The sequence below is a fragment of the Condylura cristata genome, unplaced genomic scaffold (assembly GCF_000260355.1).
Source record: "Condylura cristata isolate star-nosed mole 26May11 unplaced genomic scaffold, ConCri1.0 scaffold00001, whole genome shotgun sequence".
Classification (NCBI taxonomy): Eukaryota; Metazoa; Chordata; class Mammalia; order Eulipotyphla; family Talpidae; genus Condylura; species Condylura cristata.
The window spans coordinates 51,729,069-51,739,076 of NW_004567102.1; positions in this window are offsets into that span (position 1 = coordinate 51,729,069).

The window sequence follows — 10,008 nt, forward strand, 5'->3', positions numbered from 1 at the left end:
CCGTTCTAATGATGACTTTGACCATCAGGGAGGCTTTAGGAAGCACTAAGTGTGTAGGAAGAGGTCCAGATCTCCTTTTACACCCTAACTCTCCCCTGTTTGAGCCTTGAACATGTAACTTAATTTCTTTTGCTTCAACTACAAATGGGTACAGTATTTATTACAGTGTAGTTTAAGGGGGGAACGGTGAGCTGTGCGATGCACAAATTGCTCAGTACAATGTCTGATGTACTCAATACATTAGACAACATTGTGGATGGTAATTTGTTAGTTTGCCATTCTTTGTGGACTGTTTGGGCCTATGAGTAGATGGTAAAAAACAAAGATATTACAATTACTATTGTTATCCTAAACTAGCTAAATTCAGATTTGGAAATAAAGATAAACTTACTACTGTTTGGGAAAAAGCTGTTAATGGATTATCTCTCACCCTACAAAATATCAAGACTAATGGGATGAGGACAGGCATTCCAGAGTGGATCCACATTCCCCTCCCCACCACAAACCTATTAGAGAAAATCTAACTCTGGAATAAATTAACCTTTTAGAGATGGTTAGGGTTTAGGAAAATTTGCTAGGACATTCACTTCGTTATAGAATATCATCCATAAGACTATGTTAGTAGAGGCCACTTTAAGTCAGAGGGATTTGTCACTCAAACATGTACAGATTTAGCTCTTTTCCATACTAGCCTACCTGTTTTACTTTCAATGAAAAATATGAAACTTTTTATACCCCCTGAAAATAGCACCCTTGGCATTTATAACAAGCATGATGGAATGTCATTATACCTGCTCTCCATACTAAACTCCTCTTCAGACCAGTGTGCAAGCCAGACCATTTACAACTATCTACCTGCCTTTAAAAAAAAAAACAATGTAAATATTATGATTTAAGAAAACATATAAAATTCATCTTAACTATTTTAGCTTACTGAACTACAGTTCAGTAGTGCTACCTATAATCACATTGTTCGGCAACTGATCTCTAGAAATTTTTCATCTTGCATAACTGAAGCTCTTTATTAAATAACTCCCCATTTTTTTCTCCCTGGCAACCATTACCCAACTTTCTGTTTCTATGAATTTAACTAATTTAGATCCCTCATATCAGTGGAATGATTCTGTGTATGTCTTTTTGCCCTGACTTATTTCATGTAGCATAATATCTCAAAATTGTAACTTGTGACAGGATTTCCTTTTTTTTTTTTTTTTAAGATTTATTCATATAGAACTGGGGTACAGGCCAGAGATGCGGAGGGTGATAGGATTCACCAGAGACAGAGCAGGGAGCAGAACAGGCAGATCGAAGAAGTACACTGCTGAGGGGAGCAGTGGGCGGGTCACCTTCCGGGCAGGCAGGGTTCGAACTCATGGTGAAGTGGCTTAAGCTTCTTAGTGCTGTGCTTTAACCCACTGTGCCACCAGGGAGGGCCGGATTTCCTTCCTTTTTAAGGCTGAATAATATCTATGTGTAGATATCACATTTTGTTTACCCATCAATGGACATTTTAGTTGCTTCCATCTCATGCTTTCTAAATAATGTTGCTATCAATATGGGCATGTAAATATCCTGAGATCTGCTTTAAATTCTTTTGTATATGTAGCAAGTGAAAAAAACTGGATCATATAGTTCTGTGTTTAATGTTTGAAGCCATTCTAGACTGTTTTCCATAGGGACTATATATGCACCAGTTCACACTACTATTAGGGGAGTACAGCTTCCAATTTCTTTACATCTTTACTAACACTTGATATTTATTTATTTGAGTAGTTGTCCAAATGGGTATGAAGTGATATATCATTGTGGGTTTAATTTGCATTTCTCTACTAATTAGGGGTACAGGATATCTTTTCATGTTTGCTGGCCATTTGTATATCATCTTTGTAGAAATGTCTATGAATTTTTAATTGGACTACTTGGATTATTGTTGTTCTTATTGAGGTAAATAAGTTCTTTCTACAGTAATTAGCCTCACCCATTATCCTGGGTTTTGCTTTTTGCAGTTTGTTACCCATGGTCAACCATGGTCAGAAAATGTTACATATAATAAGATCTATTCAGGGAGATCACATTCATATAACTTTTATCATATATTATTGTAATTGTTCTGGCTTTTAAATTATTTCTCTACTTAATTTATAAATTAAATTATTATACCTGTATAAGTATCGGAAAAAAACTAGTTGATATATAGGGTTTGTTGCTCCGAGGTCTCAGGCATCCTCGGAGGTCTTGGAACTTATCTACTGAGGTTAAAAGGGGACTTTATTTTATATACTAAGCCCTCAGCTGATATATTATTTACAGATGTTTTCTCCCATTTCAGAAATTGTCTTTCCATTCTGTTGATTGCTCCCTTTTGCACAAGAGTTTTAAAGTTGATGAAGTTTCATATATCTTCTCCTTTTGCCTTTAATTTTGGTGTTATATCCAAGAAGTCACAAAATTCAGTGTCCTAAAGCTTTCCTCTTAGTTTTCTTCTAGTTTTATTTTAACTCTCAACATTTGTTTTTTTTCAAATCCATTTTAGTTAATTTGTGATTGGTGTAAGATAAAGTTCTAACTCCATTCTTTTGAATGTGGTTATTATGCTTTCCCAGTATCACTGTTGAATCAACTCTCCTTTCCCTACTGAAAATGGTCCTGAAACCCTTGTCAAAGATGATTTGACCAGGTCTGGGAGAGGTCATTTCTGGGCTTTCTGTTATAGTCCATTGGCTATATGTCCATCCCCAGGCCAGTTCCACAGAGTATTGATTAGTGCAGCTTCATAAAATGTCTCGAAATCAGGCTATATAAGACCTCCTGCTTTTTTTTTCTTTTTCAAGATTATTTTGGTTGTTTTGGGATCCTTTGAGACTCCTTGTGAATTTTAGAATCAACTTTTCTATTTCTACAAAAAAAATGGAATTGGGATTTTGATAAAGATTGCACAGATACTGTTGGCTACTTTAGGATCTATTGGCATTAACAATATAAAGCCTTCTAATTCATGAGCACAGGATGTCTATTTACTTATGCCATTTTTTTTAAAGATTTATTTATTTATGCATACAGAACTGGGGTACAGGCCAGAGGCTCAGGGGTGGTGAGAGGCTTCACCAGAGACAGAGTGAGGAACAGAACAGGCAGATCAACGAAGTACACTGCTGAGGGGAGCAGCGGGCGGGCCAGGAGCGGTCTGCCGCCATGTGGTCACCTCCGTGGCAGGCGGGGATCGAACTCATACGGAAGCGGCTTTAGATTCTCAGTGCTGTGCTCTAACCCGCTGTGCCACCAGGGAGGGCCTACTTATGCCATTTTTAATTTCTTACAACAAAATTGTGTAGTGTTTTCAGTCTAAGTTTTTCATCTTTTTGGTTAATTTTATACCTAAGTGCTTTAATGTATGGGGTTTTGTGTGTGTGTGCGTGTGTGTCACTGGAAATGGAATTGTTAAATTCCTTTTAAGATTAATAATTTTTGATGTGTAGAAATTAACTGATTTTACTTGAAGTAATATTGCAACATATTTTGGGTATGCATCATTCCAAATCAGCATGTGTAGGAGATTTAAGTTCACACTAAAATCCCAATTTTATTCACCATTTTTAGCTCTCCTGACTTACCTAACCTTCTTCCCCCTTCCCTACTGGTAGCCACTGATTGATCTTATAGTTTAAAAGTTTTATTCATCTGTTTGATTTCCCTCAAGCATGCCATATCAAGAAAAGGCATCATGGTGCCCTCCCTGGTGACGCACCGAGTTAAAGTGCAGCACTATGAAACTCTCTGCAGCCGCTGCACAAGTTTGATCCCCAGCCAGGGAGGTGACCCAAAGGGCACAGGAGACCTCTCCTGTCTCACCCACTGCTTCCCTCAGCATGGTATTTCAGTTAATCCACCTGTTATTGTTCCCCACTCTGTTTCTGGTGAATCCTTTCATACCCCACACCTCTGGCTTGTACCCCAATTCTGTATGCATAAATAAATTGAAGGAAAAAAACATACTGTGGTGTTGTTCTCTGTCTGGCCTGTTTCACCAAAGATATATATATATATTTTTTCACCAAAGATATTTTTGAGGTTAGTTGGGTTGTTGCAATTGACAGAATTTTATCTTCATTTTTTATAGCTAAATGGCATTATGTATGTATATCAGAACTTCTTTATCCATTTAGCAGTCAGTAGGCATTTCAGTTATTTCCAGGTCCTGGGTATTGTAAATAATGCTGCAATAAAGATGGAAATAGACATGTCTCTTCAAGTGAGTGGGGATTTTGTTCTTAAGTTCCCAGAAATGGGATAACTGAATTGTATGGAATTTCTGGTTCATTCATTTATTTTTTTAGGAATCTTATACTGTCATAGGGTTTTTCATAATGGCTGTGCCAATTTACACTCCCTTCAACAGTATACTAGGCTTCCCTTTTCTCCAGCACTTGTTTCTTGTCCTTTGGCTAATAGCTATTCTCACAGGAATGAGGTGGTATCTCATTGTTTTGATTTGTGTTGATTTAATGAAAAGAGAAGATGAATGTTTTTTACATGTGCCTATTGACCATTTGCACATTTCCTTTGGAGAAGTTGTATTCACAGCCTGTACTCATTTTTATATTGGGTTGTCTGGCTTTTCACCGAGTTTTCTGTACATTTTGGTTATATAAAATACATGCGCTGTATTTTTGTACACATGGTATGCAAATGTCTTCTTCTGTTCAGTAGGATGTCTCTTTATTTTGATGCAAGTTTCTTTCTCTGTCCAAAAGGTTTTTACTTATAATCCCATTTGTTTATTTTTGCCTTTGTTTCCCCTGCTGTTGGGAGTCCCCTGACATACCTGTAAGTCTGGTGTCTAGGAGTCTGTCACCTATGTTTCCTTCTCTGTAGTTTATGATTTGGGGTCTTACAAGTCTTTAACCCGTTTTGAATTTTTATCTTGTTAGATGGCCATCTAGTTTCTTTCTTGTGCCTGTGGTTGTCCAGTTTCTCCAGCATTAGTTCTCAGAGATATTCCTTGCTCCATTGTAAGCTCCATTGTGGCAATTTAGTTGCCTATCTGTATGTGTGGTTTTATTTCAGGGCTCTCAATTCTGCCTATTGATCTGATTGTCCTTTTTAATCCAATACCATGTTGTTTTAATTGCTCTTGGCTTTGTAATATTACTTTGAAGTCAAGGAACATGAGACTGCCATTTGTCCTCAGAGTGATTTTGTTATTCAGGGTTTTTTTTGTAGTTCCTCATAAATTTCATAATTTCTATGGTAGCTGTTGGAATTTTGATAGAGATTGCATGGAATCGATGTACTGTTTTAGGTAAAATAACTATTTTAATGAAGTTAATTCTATCATTCTGTAAGTATGAAGACTTTACATTGCTTGTGTCTTCTATTCTGTCAACACTGTCTTATATTTTCATTGTACAGGCTTCCCACTTTAATTCATTCCTTTAAAAAAAAAACATTATTTATGCATGTAAGAACTGGGTGCAGGCCAGGGGAGCAGGGGATGAGAGGATTCATCAGAGACAGTGGGGAGAAGAAAAGACAATTTTACTGAAATACTCTGCTGAGGGGAGTTAAGGGGCAAGACAGGAGAGGTCTGCTGAGGTGGGTCACCTCCCTGGCCCAGGAGCAGGCATTGGGGATTGAAGTCAGGCCACAGTGGCTGGGGTTAGCTTGATAGCTCTGAGATTTAACCCCTGCACCACCAGGGAGACAAAATCCCCCTACTCCCAAGGAATTTTTTTTGAAGATTTATTTATGCATACAAGAATTGGGGCACAGGCAAAGTTTATTTCTTTTTGATGTGATGATGAGTGAGATGGCTTTCTAATTTTCTGCTAATGTGTTATTTGCATATGAAACACAACAGATTTTTAAACCTGCCACTTGACTGTATTTGTTATACTAATAGCTTGTTACTGGAGTCTTTGGGGTTTTCTGTGGATTATGTCATCTGAAAATAGTGATACTTTTACTTTATTCCTTCACAATTTGGATGCCTTTGTTTCTTGTCTAATAACTTCTGGTAGGACTTAGAGGATAGGCATTTTTCTTTGAAAGTTAAGTAGACTTCACTAGTAAAGCTATTTGGTCTGGACTTTTATTTTTAAGGAACTTTTGACTACTCCTTCCATTTGTTGTTTGTGATGGATCTGTTCATGTGTTGTATTTTTTCCTGATTCAGTCTTAAAGAATATTGTATGTTTCTAAGAATTTTTTCTTCTAGATTGTCCAATTTGTTGCCATATAATTCTTAAGACTGACTTACCATCTTTTGTATTTCTGTAATATCCATTGTAACTTCTCTTTTGTTTTTGATTTTATAAACTTGTGTTTTTTCTCTTGAGCCTGGCTCAAGGTTTGTCTGCTTTGTTAATCTTTTCAAAGAACCTGCTCTTGGTATTTCCACATCTTTTGGATTGAGCTCTAGTTTACTGATTTTCCACAATAACTTTTATCATTTCCTTTTGTCTATGGACTCTTGCTTTTGCTTTCTTTTGTACATCTTTGAGACATAAACTTTGATTTGAAAATTTGTGAGTCTTTTTCTTTCCTAAAGTAAGTCTACATTGCTATTAAATAGTAATACTGTTTTTTTTTTGCGTCCCCTAAGATCTCATAAGTCCTGCCTTCATTTCCATTTATCTCCAGGTACCTTGACTCACCTATGATTTCAGTAGTATGTTGTTTATTCTTCACAAATTTGTGGTTTTCTCCTTTCTTTTTTTGGTGGTTTTCTAACTCATACAATTTCAATTCCAAAAAGATGTTTGAAATCACATCTATCTTTCTAAATTGGTTGAAGTTTGTTTTGTGTCTCAATATATAGTCTATACGTGATCATGTTTCACGAACACTTGAAATATGTGTATGTATTTTGAAATATGTGTATGTATTTTGGTATCTGGGAGTGGAATACTATGTAAGTATAAAGTCTATCTCATCTATAAAGTGGTTGATTTTTATTTTGCAACCATGATGAATTTAGTTGTAAAAGGCTCCTTTTGTGTGTTTGGAATCTTTTTGAGTGTTCTACGTACAAGATCACATCATCTGCAACAGAGATATTTTCACTTTTACTTTTACTTTCTGATTTGAATGCTTTTTTCTTGCCTGTCTGCTCTGGCAGGAACTTCTAGTACTATGCAGATGACTAGAAGGGATGAGGGACCATCCTTGTCTTTTCTGACCTGGGGGGAAATACTTTCAGTCTTCCACTGAGTGTAATGTTAGCTATTGACTTTATTAACTAAAGCAGTGCTTTTATTCTACATTGTTCTTGTTTCTTAACCAATGAAGGTTACTGAATTTTTGTTAAGTGATCATCTCAATTATTAGAGAAAGAATCTTTTGTCCCCTTTCTGCTCACATGGTGTTTTATATTGTTTTATATGTTGAACCATCCTTGTATCCCGGAAATAAAGTCCACCTAATCCTTTCGGTATTGTTTAATTATCTTTACTACTTTTTTGTTAAGGATTTTTAAAAAAGAGATTTATTTATGCATACAAGAACTGGAGTCTAGGCCAGAGGTATGAGGGGGTGAGAGGATTCACCAGAGACAGAGTGGAGAGCAGATCAGGCAGCTTAACTGAAACATACTGCTGAGGGGAGCAGTGGGCAGGTCAGGAGAGGTATGCTGTGCCATTTGGGTCATTCCCTTGGCTGGGGATCAAACTCTATGGTAGTAGGTACAGACAGCTTCATAGTGTTGCACTTTAATCTGTTGCCACCAGGGAGGCACCAGGGAGGGCCCTTGTTAAGGATCTTTGCATTAATATTAATCACGGGCACTGGTATGTAGTTTTCTTTCTTTGTAGTGTCTGTCTCACATCTGGCATTGGGAAAATGTCAGCTTTCATAGAATGATTTTGGAAGTTTTCCCCTCTTCAATTTTGAAGAATAATTTGGGGGAGGATTGGCATTATTTTTTGTTATATTTGGTAGGCTTCTGCAGTAAAACGATCTGGTGTTGGACTTCATTGGGTGGTTTTTGATTACTAATTCAGTCTCCTCACTAGCAATAAGTCTGTTTGGATTTTCAATTTTTCCATAATTGAGTCCTTGTGGGTTGTGTTATCCAATTTGTTGGTGTGTGATTGTTAATAGTTTTATAATCCTTTTTTAATGGAATGTCTTATTTTGTAATTGTTAAACTTGTTAATTTTTTTTTATCAAGACAGCATTGGTTTATAATATTGTATATAATTTAGAAGTTTGGATCCACCCTTCTGTATGTTACCATACCACTCTCATCACCAAAGCAATGAATTCTTATTAAAATTTTTCAGTTCTGATTTTACTTGAATCTCTTGCTTTTCCTTTGCTACTACTCTCTCTAGTTGTGTTTATCAATTTTATCTTTTCAAATAACTAGTTTATCCCTTATTTTTTATTACCCATTTATCACTGCTCTAACCATAATTTTTTGCCTCCTTCTCTAGCTTTGGATTGGCTTTTCTTTTTTTAAGATCTATTTATGCAAACAAGAACTGGGGTGCAGGCCAGAGATACAGGGATGAGGGGGTGAGAGGATTCACCAGAGACAGAGTAGGCAGCAGAACAAGAAGATTGACTGAGACGCACTGTTGAGGGATGAGGGAAGTAGCAGGCAAGACAGGAGAGGTCTGCTGTGCCATGTGGGTCAGCTCCCTGGCCAGTAGCTTGATTGTGCTGACTTAACCCCTAGTGACACCAGGGAGGCCCTAATTTGTTTTTCATTGTCTAGTTCATGAAGGTATGAAATTAGGTTGCTCATCTGAGATATTTTTTAACCTAAGGATTTATAACCATGTATTTTCTTTTTGACATTGGTATGCTGTGTTTTCACTTTGTCTCAAGATCTTTTCTAAATTCCTTCACCAAAGATTTCTTCTTTGATGTATTGTTTAATTCCCAAATATTTGTGGATTTTCCCCAGTTTTTCTGCTATTGCTTTCTAATTTACCCCATTGTGATAGAAAAAGATACATTGTATAATTTTATCCTTTTCAAATTTGTTGATTTATCTTTTATCTAACTTGGGGTCAATCCTGGAGAATGCTCCAGTTACACTTGAGAAGACTATGCGTTCTGTTGCTTGATGGAGTGTTTTCTGTCTGACACAGCCAGTTGGTTTATAGTGCATTCAAATTTTGTTTCCTTATTCATATAAGGGGTCTAATATTAAAAGTGGAGGAATGGACACTGTGACTATTACTGTGTTGCTGTTTTTATTTTTATTAATATGTCCTTATATATTTTAGAGCTTTGGTATTCATGTATATGTTTGTAATTGTTATATCTGTCTGTGAATTGACCCTTTGGTTAGTATTATTATAAGCATCTCTGCTTGTTTAGTTACTAATTTGTATGTAACATATTTTTATTCTTTCATTTTCAGCTTTTGTGTATCCTTAGACCTACACTGAGTCACTTGTATCCAACATATAGTTAGGTTCACATGGTTTATTCATTCAGCCATTTATGTCTTTTGATTGGTAAATTTACTTACCTTTAATACAGCTATTTATAGGAAAAGATATAGTGCTTAGTATTGCATTTTAGTCATTGGTGTCTGTATGGAAAGACTTCTTATCTCTCCTAGAAAGAGTTCTTGTTCCTCATTTCCTCTCTCATTTCTTCTTTTGTGTTTCATTTTTTTAAATGACATGCTTTGATTTCCTTCTCTTTTTGTGTAAATTCAGATTATTTAAATTGTTTTGTACCCATTAAAAATTTTTTTAATTTATGTGCCAAAATTATATAGGTTTTTATATATTTTTATGTTGTCTTTTCCAGAAAACCACTTATATAATTTTCCATTGTTCTATAGCATCCTTTTGTTTCAACAGATTTTTTTTTCTTTTTTTTTTTAAAGATTTATTTGTGCATACAGAACTGGGGTACAGGCCAGAGGTTCAGGAGTGGCGAGAAGCTTCACTAGAGCAGAACAGGCAGATCTATGAAGTACACTGCTGAGGGGAGCAGCGGGTGGGTCAGGAGAGGTCTGCCACGCCATGTGGTCACCTCCGGGGCAGG